Source organism: Scyliorhinus torazame, chromosome 8, assembly GCF_047496885.1.
Source record: "Scyliorhinus torazame isolate Kashiwa2021f chromosome 8, sScyTor2.1, whole genome shotgun sequence".
Classification (NCBI taxonomy): Eukaryota; Metazoa; Chordata; class Chondrichthyes; order Carcharhiniformes; family Scyliorhinidae; genus Scyliorhinus; species Scyliorhinus torazame.
This window is the reverse complement of record NC_092714.1, coordinates 264,480,855-264,494,369: the sequence shown is the minus strand read 5'-3', so window position 1 is coordinate 264,494,369 and position 13,515 is coordinate 264,480,855.

The window sequence follows — 13,515 nt, the reverse complement described above, 5'->3', positions numbered from 1 at the left end:
CGCTAACATCCACTCCCTCTGCCACCAGCCCAGAGTGGCTGCAGTTTACCATGTCCAAGATACACTGTAGTAACTTACCAAGGCTCCTTGGGTAGCATCTTCCAGTAAGTAAGGGTGCCATAGTCCCAGATGACCATAGGCTGTTTTCCATTTTGAGGGGGAAGCTGACTGATGGTGATTTAACCGAAGGATCACCACATCTCAGGCACGGGGCAAGGTTGAGAAGGTTATTCATGAATAACCTCAGATAGTACAGCAATTAGACCAACGTCATTAGCCTCCCTCAGCATCACAAACCAACTGGCCAGCCAACTAAGCTAAACGGGCCCCTTGTTGTGTTGGCTAATAATGAATAGAAGATATTGTCCCTTTTTCTGTGGAAGACCAAGAGCTATTTTCAAACCAAGCTGCCTGGGGTTCTTAAAAAAAGTAAACCTATACAATGCTTGTCTATCTCATTGTAGTAATTTGGTGAAATAAGACTTTTCCTCAATCTTGGCATGTCTGTCTACTCCCTCTACTGGATTTTGGATTTAATTTATTGTCACGTGTACTGAGGTACAGTTCTGCGTACTGTTTATTATTGTCATAAAAGCTGTGAATAATTAAAGAAATATATTTTGTTATTCCCCAAAATTACTTCTCTAATTTAGAGATAAAGTAAAATAAATCAAAATGTGAAATGCTGTGCAATTAATTGTCGGAAAATCATTTCATCAGCGCGCCTAGTTCGATTGCTTTATATCTTGGGATTTGAATTTGGGAGGAAAAAAAATCTGTCCTGTTGAGTTCTACCACAAGTTGAAGAGCATTTTTGTTTAATCCTTTTACAACTGTACCCTACTAAAAGCAGGCAGAGAATGAATGACTTGGGAGATAGATTTGGAGCCTTAAATATGAAAACCCCAACCACAAAAATAAATGCATGTCAAAAATATGTAAAACAAGTTTTAAATGCTCAGTACTGGATTTGCATATGAACTAATATCCTTTTTACAACAGCAGGTACAAATAAAATCTACAAATCATATACACTTTGAAGCCCTCTTCATTAAACTACCAAATAAAAGCATGAAAAGACTGGCACTAAAATGCAGCTACAAATATATATGTACATAAGAAAATAGTTCTGTTATAAATAGCAACGATTTCCTATTGTAACCAAATGTCAAGAATTAACTTAAACTAAAAGCCTAAAATGGATAATGTTCATCTTTCTAATTGTTTTTCTTTAAATTGAAGTCATTTGCAATTTTCTGCTGCTAACAGATATCAGGATGATCTTTTACTTGTATAGTTAAATACCATTTGAAACGTCTTATGGTAGCACAAGAGCTTGCAGATAGGATGGGTGAAGGGAGAGCTTGTTGGGAGTTTAGGAAATGCTTACACTGCACCAGGAAATCATGAACAAGCTGTGCATTTGCCGAGAGGTGCTTTGAAATTTCAAAAGAGGTAGGGGATAGAAGTGGTGAACTTGCAGCCTGGATGAATCTTTCAGATCTTCAGGTAGTCCTGGGCATTAGTTACAGTGCAAACAACGCCATCTTGGGCACCGGCCAAGAACTGGATTCCCACGGTTGCCTCACAGTGCTGAGGTCCCAGGTTCGATCCCGGCTCTGGGTCACTGTCAGTGTGGAGTTTGCACACTCTCCCCTTGTTTGGGTGTGTTTCGCCCCCACAACCCAAAAAAGATGTGCAGGGTAGGTGGATTGGCCACGCTAAATTGCCCCTTAATTTGGAAAAAAAGAATTGGATTCCAACTCCGAACATGCAAGGCCAAGATTAGGGCGACGTCAAAGTATGGATAAAATGGAACTAGTGAAGCTAACACCAGATAAGGTTCAGAACTGGAACAGTGATGTTCTTGTGAAACAGAAACCTGCACTTTGGAAGCCATCAGCCAAATTGTAAATCGATTCAGAGGCAAAACGCACAAAAGTAACATCTGCAAATGCGTTTAAGGATACCAGGAATTCTGTGATGTTAAAGGATGCTGGAGCCCACACTCCACAAAAGAGAATCAATTCCAGTGTGCTGAGAGATGAAAGGTTTTTGACTTGCTGAGTCAGTTACAGGGCAATCAGATGGATGATCAACAATGCTCATTCATAAAGAGTAAGAATGGGCTGACAATGGCTGCACCTCATCAAACTGGCCTAAAAGATTAGTAGCCTCAGAGCACCTTCTCGACCCATGACCATTACCAACTAGAAGGACAAGGGCAGCAAATGCATGGGAACACCACCACCCGGAAGTTCCCCTTCAAGCCACACACCAGCCTGACTTGGAAATATATCGGCCACTCCTTCACTGTCGCTGGGTCTAAACCCTGGAGCTCCCTTCCTAACAGCACTGTGGGTGCACCTACACCACACGGACTGCAGCGGTTCAAGAAGGCAGCTCACCACCACCTTAAAACACCTTTTACCAGAAGCACATCAGGTTAAAGTCACTACTGTTATTAGTTTTAAATCACCAGGATCGATTTAGTCTTTAGATTAGAGAGAGATTCATACACCTTCTGGCTGTGACTGCAGCTACCCAGCTCTGAAAACGAAACTAAAACACACCCTGGCGCAAACAGCCTAAAACAAAAGTAAAAAACTGACAGCCCAGCTCCACCCACTCTCTGACATCACTGCAGTAATAAACACCCATTTTTTAAAGGTACTCTCACTACAGATACTTATATACACACCCATTTATAAACACCCATTTCTCAAAGGTACTCTCACATGACAATATGTTTTCTATAAAAGGATATACAGGCCAAAGCTAGCTGAGAATGTAAACTCTGAAAATATAATTCAGTGATTGTCTGGAAAGTTCCTATGTGGACTGTACTCAATCATGAGAGACCATGGAATGTTGCACCTTTTTTCAGGCAGAGTTGCTTCAACAAAAGAGATGCAATAGAAAAATTAAACTGTAATCTCCAGTGGAGATAATTGGAGGCTGATTACCGTCTCAGCAGAAACCATCTCCCGAGAGTTATGTCACAGATGTAGACATTGTGAGTTGAAAGAAGGCAGATCTGGGTGACAGATGTGTTTGCATTTTTCCCCTTCCAGGAATACAGGTTAAAAATGAACTGCAACCCTGGCCTGTGTATGCTAGTCTAGTGTTCTAGTTCGACTATGCTAGTGTGTGCTGTGAAGGTCACAGCTGTTTCCGGTTGCGGCGATGTGGAGCTAAGCCACACATTTCAGCAGCTCCCGCGATAACGGACTTTTGGGCTCTCCAGAGGAGCCCCAACGGAAATATTTTGATTAAATCCCGTGTGGGAAGGTGAAGTAAGGTCCCCCCTTACGTTGTATGGCAGAGATTAGCGGTGGAGCGTCGGAGAAAGAGGCTCTGGAGCAGCGGCAAAAACGAGGGGGAAAAAACAAGATGGCGGAGGGCGGAGATCGAGCAGCATGGGGGCCGGACCAGCAGGAGTTCCTCAAGCGATGCGTGGAGGAGCTTAAAAAGGAGGTGCTGGCGCCAATGCTGTTGGCGATCGAGGGGCTGAAGGAGACCCAGAAGGCCTAGGCGGTGGAGCTCCGCGAGGTGAGGGATAAAATGAATGAGAACGAGGATGAGATCCTGGGCCTGGCGGTAAAGATGGAGGCGCACGAGGCGGTGCACAGGAGGTGGGCCGAGAGACTCGAGGTCCTGGAGAACAGGTCGAGGAGGAAGAATCTCCGGATTCTGGGTCTCCCCGAAGGAGTCGAGGGAGCTGATGCCGGGGCGTACGCGAGTACGATGCTCCATTCGCTGATGGGTGCGGAGGCCTCTCCGAGCCCCCTGGAGCTGGAAGGGGCTCACCGGGTCCTGGCGAGGAGATCCAAGGCTGATGAGCCGCCAAGGGCGATAGTGGCAAGGTTCCATCGCTTCGCGGACAAAGAAAGTGTTTTGAGATGGGCCAAGAAGGTGCGGAGCAGTAGATGGGAGAATGCGGTGATCTGAGTCTACCAGGATTGGAGCGCAGAGGTGGCAAGGAGGAGAGCTGGCTTCAACCGGGCCAAGGCGGTGCTGCACAAAAAAAGAGTCAGGTTTGGCATGCTGCAGCCTGCGCGACTGTGGGTCACTTATCAGGACCGACACCATTATTTCAAAACGCCAGAAGAGGCTTGGACCTTTGTCCAAACGGAAAAATTGGACTCGAACTGAGGGGCTGTGGTTGTGGAGGGGATGTTGGCTGTATACGGGGTTGTAAATATGGGTAAAGAATGCTTCATGGGTGGGATGATGGATGGGGATGTGGGTAGAGTTCTGGTTAAAATTCTTTTTTTGTCTCTGTTGACGAGATAGTGGGGAATGTGGGCGTCGGTGCTGGAGGGAGGTGAGACTCGGGGATGGGGGAACTGGGATAATGGCCGCAACAGGAGCTGTGCCACAGGGGGCGGGGCTGGCTCAGGAAAGCGTGGGCTTTTTCCCGCGCTGGGAGGGGGGGGGGGGTAGGAAGGTAAGGAGGAGGAGAGACTCCCACACGGGGGAGATCAACGGGAAGGCGGGGGAAGCCGGGGTCAGCTGACTCACGGAAGTAGTATGGGGGGAGCAAAAGAGCTAGATGTGGATCTAGCGGGGAGGGGGGGAGGGAAGGCGGGGGGGGGGGGGAGAGGGAGGGACAATAGGGTTGCTGCAGCACTGGCCGAGCCCTCCAATCCGGCTGATCACGTGGAATGTGAGAGGCCTAAATGGGCCGGTTAAGAGGGCCCGAGTGTTCGCGCACCTAAAGGGACTGAAGGCAGACGTGGTCATGCTTCAGGAGACACATCTGAAGGTGGTAGATCAGGTCAGGTTAAGGAAGGGATGGGTAGGACAGGTGTTCCATTCGGGGCTGGATGCGAAGAATAGAGGGGTGGCAATACCGGTGGGGAAGCGGGTGTCGTTTGAGGCCAAGAATATAGTAGCGGACAATGGAGGCCGATACGTGATGGTGAGCGGTAGGTTGCAGGGGACGGAGGTGGTATTGGTAAATGTAAATGCCCCGAACTGGGACGATGCTGTATTCATGAAACGGATGTTGGGGCGTATTCCAGACTTGGAGGTAGGGAGCTTGATAATGGGTGGGGATTTTAACATGGTGTTGGACCCAGCATTAGATCCTTCCAGATCTAGGACGGGGAAGAGACCGGCTGCGGCCAAGGTGCTCAGGGGGTTTATGGATCAGATGGGGGGAGTAGATCCGTGGAGATTTGCCAGGCCTTTGGCCAGAGAATTTTCTTTTTTCTCCCCTGTACATAAGGCCTACTCCCGGATAGATTTTTTTGTTCTGGGCAGGGCTGATCCCGAAAGTGGAGGGAACGGAGTATTCGGCCATAGCCATTTCAGACCACGCCCCGCATTGGGTGGAGTTAGAGCTGGGGGAGGAGAGGGACCAACGCCCGTTGTGGCGGTTGGATGTGAGACTGCTGGCAGATGAGGAAGTGTGTGGGAGGGTGCGGGGGTGCATCGAAAGGTACCTGGAGGCCAACGACAATGGGGAGGTGCAGGTGGGAGTAGTATGGGAGGCGCTGAAGGCGGTGGTCAGGGGAGAGTTAATCTCCATCAGGGCTCATAGGGTGAAGAGAGAGGGCAGGGAAAGGGAGAGGTTAGTGGGGGAAATTTTAAGAGTGGACAGGAGATATGCAGAGGCTCCTGATGAGGGACTACTCAGGGAGAGACGAAGTCTCCAGACGGAGTTCTTGTTGACCACAGGGAAGGCAGAGGCACAGTGGAGGAAGGTACAGGGGGCGATGTATGAATATGGGGAGAAGGCGAGTCGGATGCTGGCACATCAGCTCCGTAAGAGGATGGCAGCGAGGGAACTAGGTGGAGTCAAGGATGGCAGGGGAACTATGGTGCGGAGTGCGGTGAAAGTGAATGAGGCATTCAATGCCTTTTACGAGGAGCTGTATAGGTCCCAGCCCCCAGGGGGAAAAGAGGAGATGCGGCGATTTTTGGACCAATTGAGGTTCCCAAGGGTGAAGGAGCAGGGGGTGGCTGGTCTGGGGGTGCCAATTGGGGTGGAGGAGCTGGTTAAAGGACTGGGGAGCATGCAGGCATGGAAGGCCCCGGGGCTGGATGGGTTCCCGGTGGAGTTTTATAGGAAGTATGTAGACCTGTTAACCCCGTTGCTGGTAAGGACCTTCAATGAAGCAAGGGAGGGGGGGAACCCTGCCCCCGACAATGTCGGAGGCGACGATCTCTTTGATCTTGAAGGGGGATAAAGACCCACTGCAATGCGGGTCGTATAGACCGATCTTGCTCCTCAACGTAGATGCTAAGTTGCTGGCAAAAATGTTGGCTACGAGGATTGAGGACTGTGTCCCAGGGGTGATTCACAAGGACCATACGGGATTCGTAAAGGGTAGGCAGCTAAACACCAATGTGCGATGGCTCCTAAATGTGATAGTGATGCCATCGGTGGAGGGAGAGGTGGAGATAGTGGCAGCCATAGACGCGGAGAAGGCCTTTGACCGAGTAGAGTGGGAGTATCTCTGTGTTGAGGAGGTTTGGGTTCGGGGGAGGGTTTATTAGTTGGGTTAAGCTCCTGTATAGAGCCCCGGTGGCGAGTGTGGTCACGAACCGGAGGAGGTCGGAGTATTTCCGGCTGTATCGAGGGACGAGGCAGGGGTGCCCCCTGTCCCCTCTGCTGTTTGCATTAGCAATTGAACCTTTGGCCATGGCGTTAAGGGAGTCGGGGAAATGGAAGGGGGTGGTCCGAGGGGGAGAGGAACATAGAGTGTCGCTGTATGCAGACGACCTGTTGCTGTATGTGGCGGATCCAGTGGAGGGGATGGTTGAGGTCATGCAGATCCTAAGGGAGTTTGGAGACTTCTCGGGCTATAAGCTCAATGTGGGAAAGAGTGAGCTCTTTGTGGTGCATCCGGGAAGAGGGATAGACGACCTACCGTTGAGGAGGGCGGAAAGGAGCTTTCGATACTTGGGGATTCAGGTAGCTAGGAGCTGGGGGGCACTGCACAAACTTAATTTGACGTGGCTGGTGGAACAGATGGAGGAGGATTTTAAAAGGTGGAACAAGTTGCCACTCTTGTTGGCGGGCAGGGTACAGTCGATTAAAATGGTGGTCCTCCCGAGGTTTCTTTTTGTATTCCAATGCCTCCCAATTGTGATTACCAAGGCCTTCTTTAAGAGGGTAAGCAGGAGCATTATGGGATTTGTGTGGGCGAGCAAGACCCCGAGGGTGAGGGGGTTCCTGGAGCGTAGCAGAGATAGAGGGTTGGCGTTGCCGAATTTGGGTGGCTACTACGGGGCAGCCAACATGGCGATGATACGTAAGTGGGTGATGGAGGGAGAGGGGGCGGCGTGGAAGAGGTTGGAGATGGCGCCCTGCAAAGGTGAAGGTCACAGCTGAAGAACATCCACGAGGCAGCCATGTGACTGCAAGTAAAATAAAAGTCTCTCCAATTGCTGGAAGCATGTCACAAGCCAGCAAAGCCACAGTTGAAAACAGGACAACTCGTTTCAGCTAAACTGCAGAACCAAGCATCTCCAAACCAACTGCTCATGTGCCAAAGTCAGTGCTCTCGAAATCACCCAACTTAGCAGCAGCAAGGTTACACTATCTACTGTCATGGGGGTGTCCCTTTAAGAAATGATTTGTGTTATCACATGGCTTCAGTGCTGTCATTGTGTGGGTGGAGCTGGGCTGGCACTGGGTTTTATTTTCATTTTGAGCTGGGAGCTGGCTGTGGCTCTGGGTTTTACTTTCGCTTTACACAGTTGGAAGCTGGATTCAGACAACGGTTTCTCTTGTCTCTCTCTCTCCATGTTAAAAGGTGTCCAGATCACTTGATAATTTAAAAGTGATAACCGTTTTCTGGAAAGAATTCAAACCTGTTTTGATAAAAGGGTTTTTCTGGTTTATTGGATGCTGTTATCAGTTTGTAGTGGATTAAAAATGCTTAGTGTGTGTGTTTATAGAAATGTTAACTGAATTCGTAGAATAAACTTAGTTTTTGATTAAAAGTGCTTAAGGCCTCTGTTGAATAACACCTGAAAGGTAGGCCCTTATGCTCCTCGTAACCAAAATCTATAAACAGTTGTGGGTCAGGTGAACTCCATGATATACTGTGGAGTTTTTTAAAACCCTGGCCCATAACACTTTAACTTTTATTTTTGGACGGACTCATTTATTTTAGATAAATTTAGAGTACCCAATTTGTTTTCCAATTAAGGGGCAATTTAGCATGGCCAATTCACCTACCTTGCACATCATTTTGGGTAATGGGGGTGAGACCCATGCACAGGGAAAATGTGCAAACTCCACACGGACAGTGACCCAGGGCCGGGATCGAACCTGGGTTATCAACGCATGAGGCAGCAGTGCTAACCACTGAGCCACATTGCTGAACTTGACGACTTATTTCTAATATGCATGTTGCATTTATTATTTTCTCTTTCTTGCGTTTTGCGGCGTGTCATCAGGGATGCGTGTCACCACTGCAGATCAGGTGACAGGAAGTAAATATCACCAGACATGAATGGTGAAAATTTAGCCAGATACTACAAAACCTTCCGAAGATGATTGAAGGACTTGGGCAAGCCATCTGTGATGCAGGACCAAACATTTTCTTCATAGGGTGAAAAAAAATAATCAGGGCTACTAAACAACGCAGATAAAAGATGTGAAAATATAAAGGGGGGGGGGGGGGTAGAAATGGGTCAGTGGAGCAGACCTAGGGGCATCCTAGCTTCTAATTATATACTGCACCACAGAAGGAAGCCATTCAACCCATCATGCCTGTGGACTTTCTTTGAAAAGCTATTGAACAAGTCCCACTCCCCATAGCCACGCAAGGCTTTACCTTCAATTAATAGCTTTGCTTTTATATTGCAATCTATTTAAGCTCAGAATGCATTGTACGGTACGGTATTTCAACCCGTACATTGGCTTTTCTCTGGCACAGACTCAGACTAAAGGGACAATCCTTTAAAACGGAGGAATTTCTTCAGCCAGAGGGTGGTGAATCTGTGGAACTCTTTGCCGCAGAAGGCGGTGGAGTCCAAATCACTGAGTGTCTTTAAGACAGAGATAGATAGGTTCTTGATTAATAAAGAGATCAGGGGTTATGGGGAGAAGGCAGGAGAATGGGGATGAGAAAAATATCAGCCATGATTGAATGGCGGAGCAGACTATGGGTCGAATGGTCTAATTCTGCTCCTGTCTTATGGGAAGTTTCTGGAGAAATTTAATTCTGACTTTAATGTTGACTCCTATGGGAACCCATGATTGTCTTAGTTATTTCAATAAAATAGTCATATTCTCAGGAAAGCAACTACAACTTTGGGAACTCAGCGTAAATTATTTCTGTTGACTATTTCACGTATACACTGAAACTCAGTCTAACTTAATAAAAGCAAATTTCTGCGGATGCTGGAATCTGAAACGAAAGAGAAAATGCTGGAAAATCTCAGGAGGTCTGGCAGCATCTGTAGGGAGAGAAAAGAGCTAACGTTTCGCGTCCGGATCGGACTTGAAACGATAGCTCTTTTCTCTCCCTACAGATGCTGCCAGACCGGCTGAGATTTTCCAGCATTTTCTTTCAACTCAGTCTAACTGTAGTATTAGTCTCTAAAGCAGTAGTAAATATATCAGTCTCACTGTGCATTCATAAATATTGTGAATTGACAAAACTGACCAATATATTTCAAGTGAGCTTATTCTGGGGGTTCATGGTTGGGATTTTGCAAAAGGACAGTGAAATTAGTATAGGGGTAGGAGGCTCACATGGAGCATTATCAGTATAGACCATTTTGGCTAAATAGCCTGTTTTTGTGCTGTAAATTGTAAAATGAAATTGCCTCAACTCACTGCATTTTGCTGCAAAAATGATCCAAGGGAGACTACTTTGCAATTTTGGTGTTGTTTGCTGAAGAGTACTTAGTTAGAGACTGGGTAAATAATTTGGTAACACGTGGTAAACTAGACTGTTCGCTTCAAGTCCTGTTGTGATGCTCGTCTCAACTTCAACTTGTTTGCTAAGTCTGGTGTTAATATTTTTTGAAGTTAACCTAGAAAATCAAACATGAACCCTTTATTATTGGGGCAGACCCTCAATACACTCCAGGTGTGTGTTTGCTTGCTGGTCAAGAGTCACTTGCAGCCTTTAAAGTTCACATTGGTCATGCAAAGGACACCAACACCCATTTTTGTGATGATCAAGAATACGCCCTATCTTAACTTGCAGCAAGTTGTTGCTATGGCTTGCTGACCTGCCTTTCTGGCAAAGCCACAATTTTGAAATTCTTCCCATGTGTTGCAGCATCTCTACGGTCTCATCCCTCTAATTTTGTAACTGCCTTCAGCCCCCAAATCCCACTACATTCCAATTCAGGTGTCCTGCACATTCTCCATTTTAATTGCTCCACCACTGGGAGCACTGCTTTCAACTGCCTAGGCCCACGTTCTCCCAGTGTGCGTGGGTTTCCTCTAGGTGCTCCAGTTTTCTCCCACAAGTCCTGAAAGACGTGCTGTTAGGTAATTTGGACATTCCAAATTCACCCTCAGTGACCCTGAACAGGTGCCGGATGTGGCGACGAGCGGATTTTCACAGTAACTTCATTGCAGTGTTAATGTAAGTCTACTTGCAACAATAAAGATTATAAACTCTGGTATTGGCTCCTTAAACCGCTCTATGCCCCTCTCCTCCTTTGAAACATTCCTTAAAACCTACCTCTGTCCAAGCTTTTGGTCGTTTGTCCAAATATCTTGGGTGGCTTAATCAAATTTTGCTCAACACTACTTGTAACCCTTTGAAGGGTTATAGAAATGCAAATTGTTGCACACACTTTATAAAGTAGCAGTCTTATAACTGGAAGGTGCATCAAGGGTTAAACATTGCAAATTTGTTATTTACCCAGTTAAGAAATAAGTTTTGTTTTTGTTCAACATCTTATCTAATTTGTAACATTGGAGCAATCGATTCAGTCCCATTCCTCCATTCTATCCCCATAGCCGTGCAAATTTAGTTCCGTCGAGTGCCACATTCAATTTCTGGTTGAAATCATTGCCTCTGCTTCCATCAACCTTGTAGGCAGCAAGTTTCAAGTCATTAATACCCAGTGCATACATGTGTTCTTCCCCAAATTCCCCCCTTTCCCAAAACCTGCCAGAGATCAAAGGGGAGGGGGGGGGGGGGGGGGGGGAAAGAGAAGAAAGAGATTTCTGCCACATTGTCCAAATCTAACCTTGCAGGTAAAGTCCCACATCTCTGGAGCCATTTTGGTAAATCTCTGCACCCATTTATGATCCTCATCCTTCTTAAGCGTGGTGACCAGTACCGGATGCATGGTTTGTTCAAACCAGAGTTCAGCATAACCTCCTTTCTTTTTACCCTATTTGAGGGCCAAGATCCCATATACTTTTCCAACAATTCTCTCAATCTGTTCTCATTTACAACAAGCTATGCACATGAAACGCCCAGTCCCCCTCTGTCCCTGCAACTATGGCGTAATGGCATATGACCTGACCCAACCTTCTCTCAAAATGAAATTTCTTCACATTTCACTGCATCAAATTCCACCTGCCACTTATCTGTCCCTTCTACTTGCCTACGAGCTGTCGCATTTGGCAAGTACCATCCTTACTGTTTGCCGCAATGGCATATTTGGTATTCTCGGCAAAGTTTGTTACTCTGTATTTCCATATTCACTGATTATATATAAAATAACACTGATCCTTGGGCAACACCACCACCATCCTCCAATCCAAACAACCATTTACTACCAGCTCTGAAGTCATATCCGCTTGAAATGTTAACTATTTCTCTCCAGATGCTGCCAGACTTGCTGAGTTTTTCCTGCATGGTTTTTATTTACTTGCTGTTTTCTGTCCTTAAGTTTTTTCTAAAAATCCAAGCAGAGCATCCTATTCCACAAGCCTCAATTTATTAACCAGTCTTTTGTACTGCTTTAAGCACATTAATAAAATCAATAAACATTCATGTACTCCCATCAACCTTGTTACTTCATCAAAAACAAAGTCAAATCTGAGGTATATATTCACAAATCCAAGCTGGTTGACCTGAACTCAAAGCCCCTGTTAATTGTTTTTTTTTGTTTCCCACCAATGATGTTAAACTGATAGGTATTTACTAGGAATACCCTTGCAACTTTTCTTAGACTAGGCTGTTACATTTGACACTTCGATAATTTCCCATATGCAGGGAGATTTGGAAGATTATGGCAAGGCCTTCAGCAAGTTCCAGTTCCACTTCCCTTAGTGGGCTTACATTAATACTGCAATTAAGTTACTGTGAAAATCCCCTAGTCGCCACATTCCGACACCTGCTCAGGTACACAGAGGGAGAATTCAGAATGTCCAAATTACCTAACAGCACGTCTTTCGGGACTTGAGAGGGGAAACCGGAGCCCCCGGAGGAAACCCACAGAGACAGGGAGAACATGCTGACTCCGCCGACAGTGACCCAAGCCGGGAATTGAACCTGGGACCCTGGTGCTGTGAAGCAACAGTGCTAACCACTGTGCTACCGTGTGTGGCCAATTCACCTGCCCTGCACATCTTTGGGTTGTAGGGGTGAGACTCAGATAAACACAGGGAAAACGTGCAAACTCCACACGGAGTGACCCAGGGTCGGGATCGAACCCAGGTCCTCTGCATCGTGAGGCAGCAGTGGTAACTGCTGCGCCACCTTCCCATATTCACTTTTAATAATCAGTCTTTATTCAGTATCTTAGTGTATCCTTTGCCTTGTTTATCAATTCATCTGAGAATTAATCTGGAGCAAGTACTTTATACGCATCAATTTAGTGCAAAATGCAGCAACCTCTTACCAGAAGTTTTTTTAAAATTGCCTAAAATAAAAACTATTGGGGACCACGATGAAAATTCTGCATTTTTAAACCAAATACCGGCAGACTGAAGTTTCTCTGGTAGAATGCGTAATTTGCAAATATTAAATACATGTATCAACAGTAAAATAAATATCTGATCCAACTCATTATCCTGTTTTTGACTTTTTGGAAGCAATAAATTTATCAGTAAAGTCATGTTTAAAAACGTTTTGACCTAAGATGCATTGAAGACAATTTTGTCAGCTATTGATTCGCACGATTTAAAAAAGCTTTTAATTGGCGTAATTTATTGTCTTAGCTATACAAGAAATAATTACAACCATTTAAAACCAGTTCCTCAATCCAATAGCAATCTGTAACCATGGTGCAGCCATAACCACTCTAATATGTTGGATTTTTTTTGTTAAAATAATCATGAGACCATAAATTGCAAGCATAATTGAAAATTAATTGGTAATTCTGGTCTTGCAATCCCACACACAGATGTCATGGGCAAAATTTTGACTTTATTTGCTTAAAGGGCCTTTTTGATGAGCACCACAGGAAAATGTTGAACAAAACCTGGATCAGAACACTTACAGCCTAAAAGGAATACATGAACTTCCATGCAAATGAAACAATAAGAACCATTCAAATGGCTGAATTACTCAAATCGGTACACAACACCCAGCAATATTGATGTAAAGAAAATTCAGAATTTCCCCCAAG